Below are 19,965 nucleotides of genomic sequence, written 5' to 3'. Positions count from 1 at the left end.
GAAGTGTGTAAAGAAATATGAAACTTGGGGCGCCTGGGTGGCTCAGATGGTAAGCATCTGCCTTCAGCTCAGGTCATGATCCCAGGGTCCTGGGATCGAGCCCCGCATCAGGCTCCCTGCTTGGCAGGGAGCCTGCTTCTCCTTCACCCTCCTACTGTTCCCCCAGCTTGTGCTCTCTTGCTTTCTCTGTCAAATAAATAAATAAAATCTTAAAAAAAAAAAAAAAAAGACTTTCTTTAAAAAAAAAAAGAAAAAAAGAAATATGAAACTCGAACACTAAGGAAATCCTACAATATAAATACAAACTCTGTCATTAAAAAATTATCTTTCTCGGGGCGCCTGGGTGGCTCAGTCGGTTAAGCATCTGCCTTTGGCTCAGGTCATGACCCCTGGGTCATGGGATTGAGCCTCCCGTTGGGCTCCTTGCTCAGCAGGGGGTTTGCTTCTCCCTCTCCCTCTGACCCTCCCTCCTGCTCATGCTCTAGCTCTCTCTCTCTCTCAAATGAATAAATAAAAAATCTTTTAAAAAATTATCTTTCTCACCATTCTTTCACTAATCTCCACAAACACAAACCCTTTCTTAATTTGTATTATCAATTTAGCTATTACCAAAAAAACCCCAAAACAAAACAAACAAAACAACAAAAAAGGGGGGCGAGGGAGGTAGGGAGAAAAATATTAGGATGTAGGAAAGAAAGTTAAGTGTAACCTTCAATTAATTTGCTGTACATATCATTGGTTCTAAAGAAGAATCTCAGATAAATGACCATTATCAAGAAGAACTGAGACATTTATATGCAAGCCAATCCTTAATATTTTCAAGATAAAATACTATTTTGGGCAAAAAAATACAATGAAGGCCCATGTAAGAGTGAGGCCCTGGAAAGTGTTGAGTCCCCTCTTGTGTTAGGACAGGACTGCTTAGATGTTTCATAATTCTCTCCTTGTCTCTTCTATTCTCCCACACTTTTTTCCCCCCTGCCAGGCAAAGAACTTTATTAACCTTGCTTCAAACTTTATTCCCAGGTTTCTTCAGCTTAATTAGCTGCAAAGAATGAATTGTGTATAAGCAAAAACTGAAAAGAGCTGCAGTGTCCAAGGGGCTTGGGCTTAAAAATATTAGAGATCTAGATTTTATCAGATTCATGAACAAAATTTTAAAAAGCAGTCATAATATAAAATAGCAGCTCCCAGTAACTTCTTTAAGTTTTATCTTCTTCAGAAGTTGACTCAATTAAGTTTGCTTCCTTCTTGGAAGCTTTATCAGAATTCTCCAAAAGATCTGGAACTTCATCATCATCATCCTCTCCAGTAGCAAGTGGGGCTTTTTCATCCACAGATTGTGTGGGCAAAGCTTCGGCCAGTCTTCTTCAACTAGTCAGACTGTCTGCATCAAGTTGGTTTAAGATCCTGGGCAGCATTTCTGTCAGCTGCTTTGTCTCAGCATGGCCTGTAATGGTGATGAACTTTGGGGTTGTTAGAGTGGATCATTATTCCTTGGTTTGTGAACATGTTCACATCTTCAATACCAGAGATGTTGTTTACCCCAAACTTCTTTAAGGAAAACTCAAGTTTTTTATCATCTGCTGTAGTCATTCTATGAACCACCTTCTTCTTTCCACGAGCAATTCCTTTCCCACCAATGCACACTTGTGCTTGTTTGGCGAGTTTCTCCTGGTTCATGATAGTTTCTTTCTCTTGTTGGAGTGGAAATGGGACCGAGTGGGGGAAGAGGGTTGGCACTCAGGGGGTCTTGGGTGGACCAGCTGAGATTAGGTGCACACATGCGGGGACACAAGATGGCAGCTAGGGCTCTCCCACACTTTTAAGAATGAAAGGGGTGGGATGTATATGTGTATTTGGTATTCATAATCTCATTTTAATGGTTGGCTTGTGTTCAACAAAAGTCTCTAATTCAATGAAGTGGCTTATCTTTAATGGAAGAATAACAAAGGAGGAGAATTTGCATTTCCTGTTTGATAAAATGAATACAATATATGGAATTAGGAAGTGGCTACTAATATTGTCAGGAGGTGGTTTATGTACTATTACAAAAGATTTGCTTTCCAACTGAAGTCCTATATACTGGCATTTTCTACAAAGAAAAGAGTTGAAAATTTTGAATCCAATAAACTGTGTGTATATAAATATATAAACACTTTTTAAAAATATGGGGCAGAGGAAAGTATTTACAACATATTTGTCTATTCATATGAGATTTTCCTACAATTTGACTGCTTAGCTTATTTTCTGTGGGTTAAGGAAACCCACAGCGATGTAAAAATTTCATAGACACTTCATAAGACAGGCTGCCTCCCACCACGATATTATTTATTTGGGGTTATTTATATATGTATTTAGCTATTTGTATTATTATTTCTTTAGGGAGTGGGTGAAAATTTATTTTATAGGCTAAAAATTCTTATTCTTCGGTAAGTACAAAGTGTAGCCTGGAAGTTCTACTGAGAGGATTAGTCCTTTTTTTTTACGATTTTATTTATTTATTTGAGAGAGAGAGAGAGGGTGAGATCATGAGTGGGGGGGGAGGGAAGGGTTGAGGGAGAAGCAGACTCCTTGCTGAGCTGGGAGCCCAATGTGGGACTCGATCCCAGGACCCCAGGATCATGACCTAAGCCAAAGGCAGATGTTTAAATGACTGAGCCTCCAAGGCACCCAGGATTAATCCTTCTGACTTTATTTTCATAGACTGAAAGATAATGGCTTAAGATTCTTTATGTTCTAGACTTATCATTGCCTACTCTCTCTGTGGAACTCACTTAATGATGTCTCTGCTTTAGTTTTTCTAACTATAACATGGAATTATTACCTTTTTCTGCTTTCTTGCCTGCCCTCAAATCCTGTGGACAAATCTGAGTATTCAGAGTTTAAGTGAATGCCTTTATTTTAGTCTTATTAAAGCATTGCAAGCAATTCCCACTGATAAAGGTTAAATGTGAACAAAATATGTATTCATATTGTAATTGTACAGTTATTGAACCGATTTCCAGAAAACATCCCAAATCTTTAAATTTGAAAAAATGCTGGCACTTCGATATTGTGGGTCTTTGGTTAGCAATGGGGACATGTCTAACATATGCCTCTATAAAAGGGCGTTTCTTAAAGAAAATCATAAATAAGGGTTCTGGTCCAAGGTGGTGATGTAGAAAGATCCTGAACATAACTCCTCCATAGAATACACCATATTATTCCTATTTAGAGAGCAACTCCTCCTGAAGAAGAACTGAAAGCTGACTGAACAACTTCTGCACAACAAAAGACAAAGCGAATGACAGAAGAGAATAACAAGAGACATTCCATTCCTTCAAGCTTACAAGAAGTAGCTGTTCTGCCTAATCTATATGAACAAACACAAAATGTCAAGCAAAATGGGGAGGCAGAGGAATCTGCTCCAAAAGAAAGAACAAGAAAATTATGAATAAAAAGATGTAAAATATGGCAGCATATACATAAAATATGGAGGAGAAAGTAAAAATCATGTTTTTTTTTTTAAAAAGAATATGTTCAAACTTACATGACCATGTGATACACCACATCAACAAAACAAAAAATAAAAATTATGTGATCATCTCAATAGATGCAGGAAAAGCATTTAGGAAAATTCAACACTGTTCATGATAAAAACTCTCAACAATGTGGAAATAGAGAGAACATACCTCAACATAATAAAAACCATATATGAAAAATCCGCAGCAAACATTATACTCCAAGGTGAAAAACTAAGAGCTTTTCCTTTAAAATCAAGAACAAGACAACAATGTCCACTCTCTCCACTTTTAGTTAACATAATACTGGAAGTCCTAGCCACTGCAATCAGACAAGAAAAAGAAATAAGAGGCATCCATTTTCATAAGGAAGAAGTCAAACTCACTATTTGCACTACTATACATAGAAAGCACTAAAGACTTCACCAAAAATCTATTAGAAGTAATAAATGAATTCAATAAAGTTGCAGGATACAAAATTAATACCCAGAAATCAGTAGTGTTTCTATACACTAATAACAAAGTAGCAGTAAGAGAAATTAAAGAAACTACTGCATTTACAATTATACTAAAAATGATAAAATATCTAGGAATAAACATAATCAAGGAGGTGAAAGACCTGTACTCTGAAAACTAAAAAACACTAATGAAAGAAACTGAAGATGACACAAAGAAGTGGAAAGATATTCCATGCTAGAAGGACTAGAAGAATTAATATTGTTAAAATGTTTATACTACCCAAAGCAATCTACAGATTCAACGCAATTCCTATCAAAACACCAATAGCAGTCACAGAACTAGAACAAATAATACCAAAATTTGTATGGAACCACAAAAGACCCGAATAGGCAAAGCAATCTTGAGAAAAAAGAACAAAGCTGGACCTATCACAATTCCAGATTTCAAGATAAACTACAAAGCTGTAGTAATTAAAACATTATGGTACTGGCACCAAAATAGACACAAAGATTTATAGATCTATAGATCAGTAGAACCAAATAGAGAGCCCAGAAATAAACCTACACTTGTATGATCAATTAATCTATGACAAAGGAGGCAAGAATATACAATGGGGAAAAGAGAGTCTCTTCAATAAACTAGTCAGCATCATGCAAAAGAATGAACCGGACCATTTTCTTACACCATACACAAAAATAAACTCAAAATGGATTAAAGACCTAAATGTGAGACTTGATACCATAAAAATCCTAGAAGAGAGCACAGGCAGTAATTTCTCTGACATCAGCCATAGCAACATTTTTCCAGACAGGTCTCCTAAGGAAAGGGGAAAAAAGCAAAAATAAACTGTTGGGACTACATCAAAATAAAAAGATTTGCACAGCAAAGGAAACCATCAATAAAACAAAAAGGCAGCTTACTGAGAGAAGACATTTGTAAATACATATATTATTTATTATATAAATACATATTATTATATATTTTACATATAAATAGATATCATTGTAAAAATGATATATCTGATAAGAGCTTAATATTCAAAATATATAAAGAACCTACACAACTCAACACCAAAAAACCTAAACAATTCCATTAAAAAATGGGCAGAGGACCTGAAAAGATATTTTCTTTTTCTTTTTTTTTTTAAGATTTTATTTATTTGATAGAGAGAGCTATCACGAGCAGGGGGGAGGGGTAGAGGGAGAAGCAGACTCCCCGCTGAGCAGAGAGCCCAATGCAGGGCTCAATCCCAGTACCTTGGGAACATGACCTGAGCCAAAGGCAAAAGCTTAACTGACTGAGCCACCCAGGTGCCCCCTGAAAAGATATTTTCCAACAAAACACACAGATGACCAACAGACACATGAAAAGATGTTCAACATCACTAATCATCAGGGAAATGCACATCAAAACCACAATGAGGTATTACCTTATACCTGTCAGAATGGCTAAAATAAAAAAGATAAGATGTAACGTGTGTTGGCAAGAATGAGGAGAAAAAAAGAATCCTCTTGCACTGTTGGTGACAATGTAAATTGGTACAGCCACTGCAAAAACAGTACAGAAGTTCCTCAAAAAATTAAAAACAGAAATACCATATGATTCAGTAATTCCACTACTGGGTATCTACCCAAAGAAAATGAAAAAGACTAATTTGAAAGGTATCTGCACCCTTATGTTATTTATAGTAGCCAAGATAGGGAAGCAACCTAAGTGTCCATTGATAGATGAATGGATAAGGAAGATATCATACACACACACAGAATGGAATATGACATGGATGTAAAAAGGATGAGATTGTGCCATTTGTGACAACATGGATAAGCCTGGAAGGTATGATGCTAAGTGAAATATGTCAGTCAGAGAAAGACAAATATCGTACGATTTCACTCATACATGGAATCTAGAAAACAAAACAACAAAAAAACAAACAAAAAAGTAGAATCAAACCTACAAATACAGAGAACAAAGTGATGGTTGCCAGAGGGAAGGGGGGTGGAGGATGGGCAAAAAGAGTGAAGGGGAGTGGGAGATACAGGCTTCCAGTCTTGGGAATAAAAATACAGCATAGGGAATGCAGTCATGTATATTGTGATATCATGTATGATTACAGATGGGAGCCACACTTGTGGTGAGCATAGCCTAATGTATAGAGATGTTGAATCACTATGGTATACACCTGAAACTAATGTAACACATATGTCAACTATAGTCAAATAAAAAATTAAAAATATATACATGATTTTGCAGCTTCTCTGGTGTGTTTTATCAGTTTAAGTCATTATCTCTTCTGAGATCTAGATCTTCTCTAGAAATCCTAATTGAAATTGGCATTTCCATAAATACTGCGGATTTTTTGCTTACCATGTCTTCCTATATACCTTGGTATGTTATTTATTTTTCTTACTTGGAGCCTTGAAAGTTATATACATTGTTTTTAGTTTTTCTAGTATTGCTATTACAAATTTAATTAATATAACCACATTTATAGTTGTCATTTACTACTTCTAGAAATTAAGTAAAAATAAAAAGTAAATAAAAGAAAAATTAAAAAAAGAATAAACAAAAGGAAAATATTTAATATGTCGAGAAAACAAAATAGGCTCAAACTATTACTTTTCACCTTCTAATAAATGAGTTCAGAAATTCCAGTTCAGTCTCCCCACATTTCTGAAGTATAATCTTTTGTTCAGTTAAATGTACATACGCAGAGGGACACCTGGGTAGCTCAGTCAGTTAAGAGTCTGCCTTCAGCTCAGGTCATGATTCCGGAGCCCCGTGTTACGCTGGGGTGTCGGGGCTCCCTGCTCAGTGGGGTGTCTGCTTCTTCCTCTGACTCTCCCCCCTCTTTTGCTTTCTCTCTCTCACTCTCTTTCAAGTAAATAAATAAAATCTTTGAAAAAAATGTACATATGCAATAAAAATGAAGCCTCTTTTGCTAAACATTGATATAAGTGTGGTATCATTACTTCTGATTTTTGAAGAAGAGCAAATGATGTAAATACATACTCTTTCTGGCCTTAACCTACTACTTCCTACAATCATAAAACCTTACCGATGTATCAAAAAGAAAAAAGAAAGAATATCCTAAATAAGGCAAACATACATATCTAGTGAAATGAATATAATATATAAACAAAAGGATGATGCTTATTTCAAGACATTGCCATTGCCTAAAATACTTTCAGATTTCATCCTTTGTAGATGCCATCAGTGCTGGCAATATGTTTTTACTGAATAATTTTAATTTAAGAGAGTCTTTTTTTTTTTTAAAGATTTTATTTATTTATTTGAGAGAGAGAGAATGAGAGACAGAGAGCACAAGAGGGAAGAGGGCAGAGGGAGAAGCAGACCCCCTGCTGAGCAGGGAGCCCGACGTGGGACTCGATCCCGGGACTCCAGGATCATGACCTGAGCTGAAGGCAGTCGCTTAACCAACGGAGCCACCCAGGCGCCCTAAGAGAGTCTTTGAGTGTGGGTTTTTTGTTTTTTTTTTCAAACAACTTAAACCATTTGGAGGGCCTTCTTGTGAATAAAAAGAGGTGGGTAATGTTGCCTTTGTTCAAATACTGGTGTGAGTTTAAAGTCATAGTATTGACACTTTGTTGCAGAACTCAAATAGACTCTGAAAATAGTAAGAGGGGAATTCTGAAATTGTTAGCTGAAGCAAGAATCAGACTTCTTTAACTGGTGATATTGACAGATGAATGGCAGTGAAGATGGGAGTTCTCAGGATATTTGGCAGAAGTCCAAGAAAATAAAGTATTTGAAAAAATTATAATAAAAAATTCAAATTAGCTAAAGCTTTGGCATCTCTCATTATAATCTTTATAATTTGCAAATGATACCACTGAGAATCAGAGAAGTTAAGTAACTGAACCAAGTCCACAGGGTTAAGGTCAGAAACTGGGAGTCGAGTTAGGATACTTGACACACAGTAGAGTGTGTTTCCCACCACTACATCATGGTGACAAGGACTCTCTCTCAAGGTAAGCTTTGTAAAGGCAAATCTTTTGAATGTGTAGTGATGTACACTCATAAGTGCTAAAAAAAATTGATTGAAAAATTTTTACTCCTTGGGTGGGTAAAAACAAGTTTGAGAGCTTTAAATTTTTCTGTGCATTAAAAAACCTAGAGAATTTATATCTGCAATGATCCATTCTAACAAACTATAACACTATTTTCTCTCTCTCTCTCTAGTTTGAACTTTGCTTTTTGATGCTTAGAGGGAAGGAAAATAATTCCAATTTAATTATTCAGAGTTATGTTTATAGTTCATTTTTAAGGAATTTTTTACTGCTCAGTACTTGCGGCCGTTATACTTCTTAGTTCCTAAACTCACAAGCAATACATGTCACATTATCTTTCTTGTCATTAAATCAAATTGAATCTGACTCCAGACTTCTTGCTTGGTTGGTAAGAGATCCGATGTCAGTCATTTTGGCAACATCTACCTGCCTTTCTGGGACCACACAGGAATCCAAGGATTTCACAGGATGACTGGAAAATAGGAGAAGATCTCCGTTCTTCAGTCAAGCAGGACTCTGATGACCTACTCAATATGCAAGCCTATTTCTTCTTAAAAGTAGGTAGTGCCAGTCAAAGGTAGCTTTGTCAAGTACTTTAAGACCTGCCTCCTTAGAAGACCCATGTTTTCAACCAACCTCCCTCAAGTTCTTCCACACTCTTGGGGGTTCAGGCAAGGACTCACATATGGAGCTTCCTAGTTAAGACAATCTTTTTCTACTTTGATTGCTTTTTTTTTTAAGATTTTATTTATTTATTTGACAGAGAGATAGCATAAGTAGGCAGAGAGGCAGGCAGAGGGAGAGGGAGAAACAGGCTCCCCGCCGAGCAGGGAGCCCTATGCGGGACTCGATCCCAGGACCCTGGGATCATGACCTGAGCTGAAGGCAGCCGCTCAACTGACTGAGCCACCCAGGCACCCTACTTTGATTGCTTCTGCTCTTCTGCATCTTCCTCCATTCCCTTCTCTCCAGCCTCCAGCGTAATTCCTCAATAAACTGAGACTTTTGAAACAAACACTGGGAGGGAAGTTTATCTTTAGGTAACAGAAAAAACACAAATTTTAGCTACTTTCTGGACTGAGGAAGGGAGTGAAATAGAGATGCCAAAATAAAAATAGCTCTTGTTTTTTCTGATCCTTCCATAGCAATGAAAATGAAACACAAATTAATATCTTACATGACCCTGTCACACGTTCTACACTCAAGACCCTCACAGATATGGTCTGTATACTGGTCACAAATAACGGCTAAACACAATTCTTTATCACTACAATATCCTATTATCAGAGGTAATCCTGGGGCTGATACAATTCTAATTCTTTAAAAAAAAAATGAAATTAAGAATCAGAGTGAGCTGTCCTTTTTCTTATCATCACGTACATACTTTGGTAAAGGTAGTATTAATGACCAGCTCAGCATTCTTTGTACTGAAAAATTCAAACGCTTTTCCTTATGAATATGAATAAATGATGGTAACGAAAGCCACAGAATTTTTTAAAGCACTAACATAGTCAAAGTTGGCTCTGGTTTCAGGTACCTTGCACATAGTTCTTGCCTGATCTAGATCTGAGCCCTAGTTAAAAATCAAACAATACAACAGTGAATAATCATATAGAAATAAATGACTTATTTTTATTACAAATTACTTCAAGTTAGAACATACTTCCTGCCTCTCCATCCCACCTTACAGAGAAAACAGACAATAAAAATGCTTAGACTGGGATAAGTGAGTTTTTTGTGTTCCCGCTTTAATGATAGAATGATAGTTTGGGGGACTCATTTTCCTGGGGTATTTCTCTTACCTGCTCTCTATTTATGGCAAATGGGGGCAAACAACACATCTGATGGGACCCACTTTTCAGAACTCCTGGAAAAAAGAGAGAGAACCAGAAGTTATTAAACTGTATGTGGCAAAAGAAAAACAAAGGCCGAACTGCAAGGCTCATTTTGACGTGAAATTAATAAGAAAGCTGGGCTAAGGATTTTTGGTAGGAAATCCAAACAGATATAAAATAACTGAGAGTTAAAGAGAATTCAGAGTTAAAGAGAATATTGGATCTTCAAATCTGTGGCAATAATACTTTTTAAACAACTCTTCATGTTGAGTTCTCAGACCCAGGCACTTAAGTATAACTAATGTATAACAGTTACTAGTTGCATATTTTTCCAAGAAGAAAAAAATGAAACAGTTCATTGAGCCCTAAATTTTCATTATTTTGAGCTTTCTAAAACTGTTCTATCTTGTATACAAGGGACTAGAAAGGAATTTAAAGGTTTGACCATCCCAGAATTGGTAAGAAAATGTATAGCTAAATGCATAGTTATAGATCTTATTAAGTATCATAGCAAAGGAGTAGACTTTTTGAAATAAGAATGCATAATATAGCCTAACAAACTGTTCTTATGTAATATTTTACTTAGACTATAGACAATCACTGGCAAGCACTCAGGGAGGCAAGGTATGGTAAAATTAATAAATGTTGAATATTTTGTTCAATGATGTCATTTTCATATGGAAGACAATTTAAATGTCTAAAATATTCTGCAGTGTATTTATATAAACATGCTACATGAAGCTTCCTTTAAGGAAGGGTTTATTGAAACTGATTTTAGGCCACATGCATCAGATTCAACCTGGGTAATTATTAAAAATTCCTATCTTAAACAATTTTCTCATGAATTTTATCACTGCAGATTAAAAATTATTCCTTTTCATTCTTCTGTTTGGTGGTGCAAACAGGAAACAAAATCTAAATCCCTTAATATTTTTAAGTATAGTTTTACTCATTGAATAAATGGCATGAATGAAATCACTGTAATTTCTCACACTGGTAGAATTATGAGTAATATAATGATTAGTATATCTTATAAAAATTTTATCAAGTATGAAGACAAAGTTAAATATTTTTTTCCAGTTTCATAATGGAGATATAAAAACTAAATTTCAATAGTGGTAAATTTTCACTTATTTTCAAGTTCCACTTGTTACAAGGAATATGTATAATCATAACTATAGAAATATTTTAACATACATTCATATTTCAGATATGAACTATAAATGTAAACATAATAAAAACTAATTATAAAGAGACATGTGGTAGGTAGATCACTGTTCTTAATTCTTCATATTTTTCCTATGCATCCATGCACTTTGCCATGTCACTTGGGAGTTCCCCTCATCAGAAGCATTTATACTGGGTCTTGCCAAATTACTTTCTTTGGCCAATGGAATGTGGGCATAAATGACAGTGTGACAGTTTAGTCTATTTCTTGAGGTCCAGTGATACACCAAGAAAGAAATGCCTCAGGTAGCTGCTGCCCCATTAGCTTGGCCCCCAAAAAGAAGACGTATGAAGAGAACCTGAACCCAACTGTAGTTAAGCCCAGCTGAAATGCCTCCTAAAGCAGAACTCAATGTAGTTCAGCTGAAGCATAATCAACGGACTCCTAAGTATGCAGATCAATGCTTCTCATTGTATACCAATAAAAATTTGTGATTGTTGATTATACACCATTATTGAAGCAATAGAACAAACTTATACAAGGTTATACAATATATTTATACAAAAGTGAAAAATAAATATACTAATTCATGACAAAATAAATGTATAAATCATTTGGACAAAGAATTAGTCCAACATACTATTGGACCCAGTGTCATCCTTAACAGCATGATTTGGGCAAGTTATTGTAGCTCTCAGATGAGCTCAACTGCAGTGCTAGTTAAATGGATGATTTCTTTTATTTTGTCTTAATTTTTTTTAAGATTTCTTTATTTGAGAGAGAGAGAGCACACAAGCCAGGGGAGGGGCAGAGAGAGAGGGAGAAGCAGACTCCCGCTGAGCATGGAGACCAACACGGAGCTCATGAACCTATCATGACCTGAGCCAAAACTAAGAGTCGGATGTTCAACCAACTGAGTCACCCAGGTGCCCCTTAATGGATGATTTCTAAGGTCCATATACATTCAATAAAGAAAGAATGGCTTTGCTTTCTAAGAATGATTAAAGTGCGAAAATATAAATATTTTATAAACTGAGTGTCTCTAGAAATCCATTATGGCAAATGACATGTTACTATCACTCATTCATTCAGTGGTTACTTTAGAACAGCCATCTTAAGACCAGAATAATGCCAAGCACCATGAGGGATGAAGAGCAAGAGATGATGTGCTTTTGTCTGCAAGAAATAAAAAACCTAATAGGGGACATAATACAAAAAAAGAAAAATCTAAGTGTTAGAAAAGTGTTATTAACTAAGGGCTTCAAGAAGGTAATCTCTTCCAGCTGGAGAGATTAGGAAAAGCTCTTGGGAGGAAGTGGTGTTCAAGCTGGATCTTGGTGGACATGATTTCAACGGGAAGAAATTTAAAGTCATTTGTTGACTGAAGGAAGGGCACTGAAGCAGGCAGAATTAGTTATTTGAAATGGTGAGTTTCTCTCTTTCAGTGGAATATACTGTGTCAGGGACCAGATGGAGATATGGCTAAAAAGAGAGGTAGGGGCCATATTTTGGGGGATTTTAATTTCTACATTCAGAGGCTTAGCATTTACCTTTTAGAGGATAATTAACAACTCAAAGATTTTGAAAAGAAGAGTGTCTAATGAGTGCTTTAGAGAGATCCAAGTGGTCAAGTGCTGGGAGAAAAGAGATAAAGGAGACTCCAGGGAAGTTGGAAGCAGTTTTGAATTGGCCTGAGCTTGGGGGGTGGGTGGGAGGAGACGGAGTGGGCATTTTAAATACAAACCTAGCAATGTGTTCTTCCCTAGAACATAGCATATTGAGGAGATACAAAGATGGAATTACTAGAGAGTGATTTTAAACTACTACTATATAAGAAAACTGCATTAAAAAACAAAAGAAAGAAAGAAAATTCTGGGGCTAACTAATGTTTTTCAAACTTTAATATGCAAAAAAATCACCTGGGGTTCTTCTTAAAAATACAGACTCCTGGGCCTCAAGCCTAGAGATTGTGAAACAGTTGGTGCTGAGAAAGACCTAGAATTTGTATTTTAATAAGTACCTCAAGTGATAATGATGCAGGCGGTTGGTTTGTAAATCATTCTTTGACCCTGGTTGGAACACATAGTAGTAACAATGAAAGGAAACATTTATTGCCTACTTCCCATGTGGGGACACTTGGCTCAAGGCATGCATGCAATATCTCATTTTACCCTCATGATGAGCCCAAGATGTAGCTATTAACACTATTCTCCAACTTATAGAAGCCAAGAATTAGAGGGATTCCACAGCTCTCTGAAAGTTATAGAGCCAGTAAATGATAAATTCAAGATATGATTCAAAGACTGCCCAACTTCAGAACTCACATTGGAGAAGTTCATGACATTAAAGACTTGAGCTTTTGTCTTTTTTCTATTTTTTCTTCTTAAAACTTTCAACTGATTGGGACCAGTGCCACATTTAACAAGATTGTCTGATTAAATTTACTCTAGTAAAAAATTTCATTCCTAAGTAGAGAAAGACCAGCTGGAACATAATCAGTCATCATAGTGGGATGCCCTAGATATGAAGATGCCCATCCTACCAAGAATAATGCATATGCACATAGCAGTAATTCTAAAATAAATATAGAAAATTTCTACAGCATGTGTTATTATAACCATTTAAGCAGAAACACAAGAACTTTAAAGTGGGACATTATCATTGCCTTGAACATTTTTCCTTCACGATCTTAAAACTGACATCTCAAAATAAATCATGCTCGTGAAGCCTAAGCATTAATTGTCTAAAGGAATGGGCCACAGTAAAACATGCTAAAAGTCAGACTTAACTTTATTCTTTTTAAATACTCTTGGCTCCAACCCCTGTTATTTACTTATTTATTTTTTTAAGACTGAAGAACCAGTCATTTATCTGTATTTCCTATAATAATGGAAGTAGTAGTAACTTTCGTTGCTGCAAGAAAAGGAAATGAATTAAATATGTTATGTGACAGAGTCAAAGTCCAATGAACCCAGTACTGACATTAATTCTCCCCACTTTAAGAAAGAGGCCTAGACAGGGAGCCATTAATAGAGTTTTCTTCATAAAACTTAATGAATAAAAAAAGTTTCCAGAGTTGGAGCAGAAATTGTTATCTGCCGTCAGTTGTAATTTTCCAGTTTTAAACCTAATAACTGTTCAATGTTGTTATTTGTTCTGGAAGATGTGACTGAGGAAAAGGTGGTGGTGGTATGTTGTCACGGTAAACTAATAATGGAGTTTTTATTTGCCTTTCTTATCACTGATAGTCTTTCATTTAGTGACATTTCTCTCTTGCTCCCAGAGGTGAAGATGATAGTGTTAGAAGTTCCTTTTAATTTTAGACTTAGGAATCCAAGTCAGTTTATGAAGTTGTATCATTTTGTTCTAGGCCCTTTAGAGTGGCTTCTATTTAAAGTTGATGCAGAACCGACTCTGTCCCAGGCACTATGCTAAACTCTATGCAGGGCACAGGTGGGGACTGATTTCTCTGCTTTCCATTCCATTCATGTCCAGCTTGCAGTGTATCTTCTTATATCCTTAAGTAACTTATTAAACCTTAAAGAATAAGGGGAAAATAAAAAGCCTACTCTGAAATATGAGCAGAAAGTTTCCTACAGCTAAACAATATATATTTGAAAAATATATAAAATAAGTGTTATAGAATTTAATTCCCTTAAAAGAATCATTCATCACCAATGCTGGACATTTGGACATGACAAAAGATACATTGGATAACCCTTCAAGGTTGCAGTCCACATATATCCTCTGGTCTACCCTTCAGTATAAACTTTTTGATTGCTTGATAATGTGGAGAGAGCCTGGCAGCTTTTTATAGAAAGGGAAGACTGAGAACAAGGTGCCAAAATTATAGACTTAGGATATGATTATTTATTGGGAAACCAAAGAGAATCAACTGATATTATTTAAAACCAATGTATAAATATAAAAAGTGGATACAAGATAACTATATCTACATGAATAATACTCTTACATTTAATCAAAAAATTCTTTGAAAATAAAAATAATATCCCACTCCAATGTCCACTCTCACCACTGTTATTTAACATAGTACTGGAAGTCCTAGCCACAGCAATTAGACAACAAAAAGAAATAAAAGGCATCCAAATTGGCAAGGAAGAAGTAAAACTTTCACTATTTGCAGATGACATGATACTTTATATAGAAAACCTGAAGGATTCCACCAAAAAACTTCTAGAACTGATAAATGAATTCAGTGAAGTCGCAGGATACAAAATCAATGTGCAGAAATCTGATGTTTCTATACATCAATAATGAAGCGGGAGAAAAAGAAATTTAGGAAGTAATCCCTTTTACAATTGCACCAAAATCAATAAGATACCTAGAAATAAGCCTAACCAAAAAGGTAAAAGACTTGTACTCTGAAAACTATAGAGCACAGATGAAAGAAATTGAAGAGGACACAAAGAAATGGAAAGACATTCCGTGCTCATGGATTGGAAGAACAAATATTGTTAAAATGTCTATACTACCCCGGGGCACCTGGGTGGCTCAGTCAGTTAAGCGTCTGCCTTCGGCTTGGGTCGTGGTCCCGTCATCCTGGAGCCTGCTTCTCCCTCTCCCTCTGTCTACTGCTCTGCCTACTTGTGATCTCTCTCTCTCTCTGTCAAATAAATAAATAAAATCTTAAAAAAAAAAAATGTCTACACTACCCAAAGCAATCTACACACTTAATGCAATCCTTAATCAAAATACTACCAGCATTTTTCAGAGAGCTCGAACAATCCTAAAATCTGTGTGGAACCACAAAAGACCCTGGATAGCCAAAGCAACCTTGAAAAAGAAAAGCAAATCTGGAGGCATCACAATTTTGCACTTTAAGTTATATTACAAAGCTGTAGTGATCAACAGTATGGTACTAGCCCCCCCCAAAAGTCCAGAGATCAAGAGAACAGGATAGAAAAGCCAGAAATGAACCTGTAACTATCTGGCCAATTAATCTTTGACAAACAAGGAAAGAATATCCAATGGGTAAAAGAGAGTCTCTTCAACAAAGAGTATTGGGAAAATTGGGCAGCAACATGCAAAAAAATGAAACTGGACCACTTCCTTACACCACATACAAAAACAAATTCAGAATAAATGAAAGACCTAAATGTGAGACAGGAAGCCATCAAAATCCTAGAAGAGAACACAGGCAGTAACCTCTTTGACATCAGCCATAGGAACTTCTTTCTAGATATGTCTCCTGAAGCAAGGGAAACAAAAGCAAGAATAAACAATTGGTACTACATCAAAATAAAAAGCTTCTGCCCAGTGAAGGAAATAAGCAGCAAAACTGAAAGGAAAATTAAGGAATGGGAGAAGATATTTGCAAATGATATATCCAATAAAGGGTTAATATCCAAAATATATAAAGAATTTATATAATTCAACAACCTAAAAATGAATAATCCAATTAAAAAATGGGCAGAAGACATGAATAGATATTTTTCCAAAGAAGACATCCAGATGGCCAACGGACACATGAAAAGATGCTCAATATCACTGATTATCAGGGGAATGCAAATCAAAACTACAATGAGATATCACCTCATACCTGTCAGAATGACTAAAATCAGCAACACAACAAACAACAGGTGTTGCCAAGAATGTGGACAAAGGGGAACACTCTTGCCTTGTTGGTGGGAATGCAAACTGGTGCAGTCACTCTGGAAAACAGTATGGAGGTTCCTTAAAAGTTAAAAATAGAACCACTGTATGATCCAGCAATTGCACTACTAGGTATTTACTCAAAGGACACAAAAATACTAATTCAGTGGGATACATTCACCCCAATGTTTATAGCAGCATTATCAACAATATCCAAATTATGGAAAGAGCCCAAGTGTCTGACTGATGAATGGATAAAGAAGTTGTGGTATATGCATATATGTGTGTGTGTGTGTGTGTGGGTGGGTGTATGATAGAATATTACTCAGCCATAGAAAAGAGTGAAAACTTGCTATTTGTAACAATGTGGATGGAGCTAGAGTATATTATGCTAAGCACAATAAATCAAAGAAAGACAAACACCATATGATTTCACTTATATGGGAATTTAAGAAACAAAACAAGCAAGCATAGGAAAAAAAAAAAAAAAAGAGAGGCAAACCAAGAAACAGACTCTTAACTATGGAAAACAAACTGATGGTTACCAGAGGGGAGGTGGGTGAGGGGATGGGTTGCATAGGCAATGGGGATTAAGGAGTGCACTTGTTGTGAGGAGCACTGGGTGCTGTGTGGAAGTGATGAATCACTATATTGTACACCTGAAACTAAGGTTACACTCTATGTTAACTAACTGGGATTTAAATAAAACTAAAAAAAAAAAATCCCACTCCTAATAAAACAAAGCAAATAAAATACCTAGTGCAAACCTAAAAAAGGAACAGAACCTATATGAAAGACCCATAGAAAATTATCTTTTTATATGACACTTTGCATAAATGGAGAGGTGACAGAAATGAACACTTAATATTGGAAAAATGTTGATCTATTCCAAGCGAAGCTATAAATTTAGCACAATTTCACTCAATACCCAGTTATATTGTCCTGTAAGAATAAACAAATAAGAATAGGTCTGGATATTTTGTCTTAAGAAGAGTATTTGAGGTATAATTTAAGATGCATTTAATCTTATTATTAATGCAATGTGGTATGCACACAAGAATTAACAAACAGGTAAGTGGAATGTAAGAGAAAAATCCCGAAATACACCCTAACATGTATAACTCAGGATATAATGAAGTAGCACTTGAATTTGGAAGGCATATAATTAAATATTTACTACTGAGATAATGAGAAGGAAATGCAATTAAATATTTGGTACTGATATAATCATTTAGAAAAAACATACATCAATAGTTCCCAATCTCATACCTTACCATAATAAATTAAAAATATATGAAATAAAAATTAAATGAACGGGAAACTAGTTTTCTATTCATCAGATTTGACAAAAAGTAAAAACAAGGATGGCAAATATAAATTGGTTGAAAAGTTTGAACAAGGAATTGGGTAACATGTACCAAAAGCCAAATACAATGTGTATAAAAATCTGTTAGTTAGTTTCAGGTGTACAATATAGTGATTCATCACCCACCTCCCCTCTGGTAACCATCAGTTTGTTTTCTATAGTTAAGAGTCTGTTTCTTGGTTTGCCTCTCTTTTTTTTTTTTCCTTTGCTAGCTTTTACACACATAGACTAGTAATTCAAGTTTTAAGAATTTATATTAGGAATACAAAAAGGCTACGTGTGAAACTATTTATGTATAGGAATTTAATGTATTTTTTTTAAGGGGGAGAATTAGAACTGACTAAATGGTCAAGAGTTGAGGAATCATTTGGTAAATGATGATACAACCATGCCATGGAATGTTACCAATAATTCAGGATGATGATTGGAATGTTTATTTGAACGTGTTTGTACAATGTGCCAACATTTTCATGTGTATGTAAATATAAATTTTAAAATACACTTGATCTCTGAATGATGTAGGGGTTAGGGGCGCCAATCCCTGTGCACATATATCTTTTGACTCCCACCAGAACTTAACTACCAGTAGCCCACTGTTGACCAAAATCCTCACTGATAAACAATTAACACATATTTTATATGTTATATGTATTATATACTGTATTCTAACAACCATAAAGTAAGCTAGAGAAAAGTATATTTATGGTACTGTACTGTAAAAAATTCTATGTATAAGTAGGCCCAAACCTGTGTTGTTCAAGAGTCAACTGTGTTTACAAGTAAACGTATCTTGAAGGAAATACATAGAAGGTTTAATAGTGGCTATTTCTTGTTTGTAAAAATACTAATATAATATTCCTCATTTTCATCATCCTGCTTCTCTGGATTTTTTTTATTTTCCAAAATAGAGTCTACTTTTAAAAGGGAACAAAAAAATTCATTATTCCCGGGCGCCTGGGTGGCTCAGTCGGTTGAGCGACTGCCTTCGGCTCAGGTCATGATCCCAGGGTCCTGGGATCGAGTCCCACATCGGGCTCCCTGCTCTGCGGGGAGCCTACTTCTTCCTCTCCCACTCCCCCTGCTTGTGTTCCCTCTCTCACTGTGTCTCTCTCTGTCAAATAAATAAATAAAATCTTTAAAAAAAAATTCATTATTCCCTCTGTCCTGAAAAATAGAGCAGAAGGAAAATGAGGGAAATAAGTACCCTGTCACACAACCTAAAATGTCCTTGCCACTCTTACTGCCTTCTCACCGAGACCAATTTTGCAGGAGTTAATTCCCAAGTTCCTGGAGCCAGGACTCATTCACTGAGTTGTAAGTACCTTTGAGGGTAACACAGAGGAAGTGGAGGCCAGCTGACTTAAAGGATCTTAGAAAATTCTGTTAACTATATTGTACAAATTTTGCCCTGGGAGTTGAACAATAACTTTGTACAAGACAAACTTGGAGCATTCAAAAAGATTTTTAAAACCTCAATATATAATACTCTCTCCAGCCTCTTCCCAATTTAACTTTCTTTCATTATAACCCACAGAACAAAAGGGCAAGTGGAAAACGGACTGGTGTTTATCACATCACAGGCCCTAGTTTCTCTTTGATATGCCAGGGCCAGTCACCTGCACATTCCATGTCGTGCATTTCAAATCTGAGGTACCTTGCTCCTAAGGTGGCGATCAGGTAGGGCATCTCCACAGCCAGTATACCTGCATTGAAATTCTGGCTTTGCCTGTTAACCACTTGTGCAAACTTGAGGACTCTGTGCATCAGTTTTTCATTTGCAGTCTGAGGATCTTAGAATCTATATGAATTTTTCTGATGCTTAATGCTAACTCAAGTTTCTTTTGTAAACACGGTGTTGTTTAAACTGAGCACATATGCTGGTGGGTCTGGTCCATAGACCGCCACCTAAGTGACCTCTTGGGACCTTCAGAATTAACTTTAAGCTCCTTGGGTTGGCATAAGAAACCCTTCTTTGATCTGGCCCTGTCTTTCC

The 19,965-nt window shown here is 36.0% G+C and overlaps 1 pseudogene; it reads right to left on the bottom strand.

Moving 5' to 3' along the window:
* Positions 1–1,036: 1,036 nt before the first annotated feature.
* On the bottom strand, positions 1,037–19,736 carry LOC102737877 (transcription factor BTF3 homolog 4 pseudogene; annotated as a pseudogene).
* Between the last annotated feature and the right edge of the window lie 229 nt (positions 19,737–19,965).

The sequence above is a fragment of the Leptonychotes weddellii genome, chromosome 12 (assembly GCF_054177405.1).
Source record: "Leptonychotes weddellii isolate Sample4059 chromosome 12, ASM5417740v2, whole genome shotgun sequence".
Taxonomy (NCBI): Eukaryota; Metazoa; Chordata; class Mammalia; order Carnivora; family Phocidae; genus Leptonychotes; species Leptonychotes weddellii.
The sequence above is the reverse complement of the archived record's forward strand: the minus strand, read 5'-3'. Positions and strand labels throughout refer to the sequence as shown.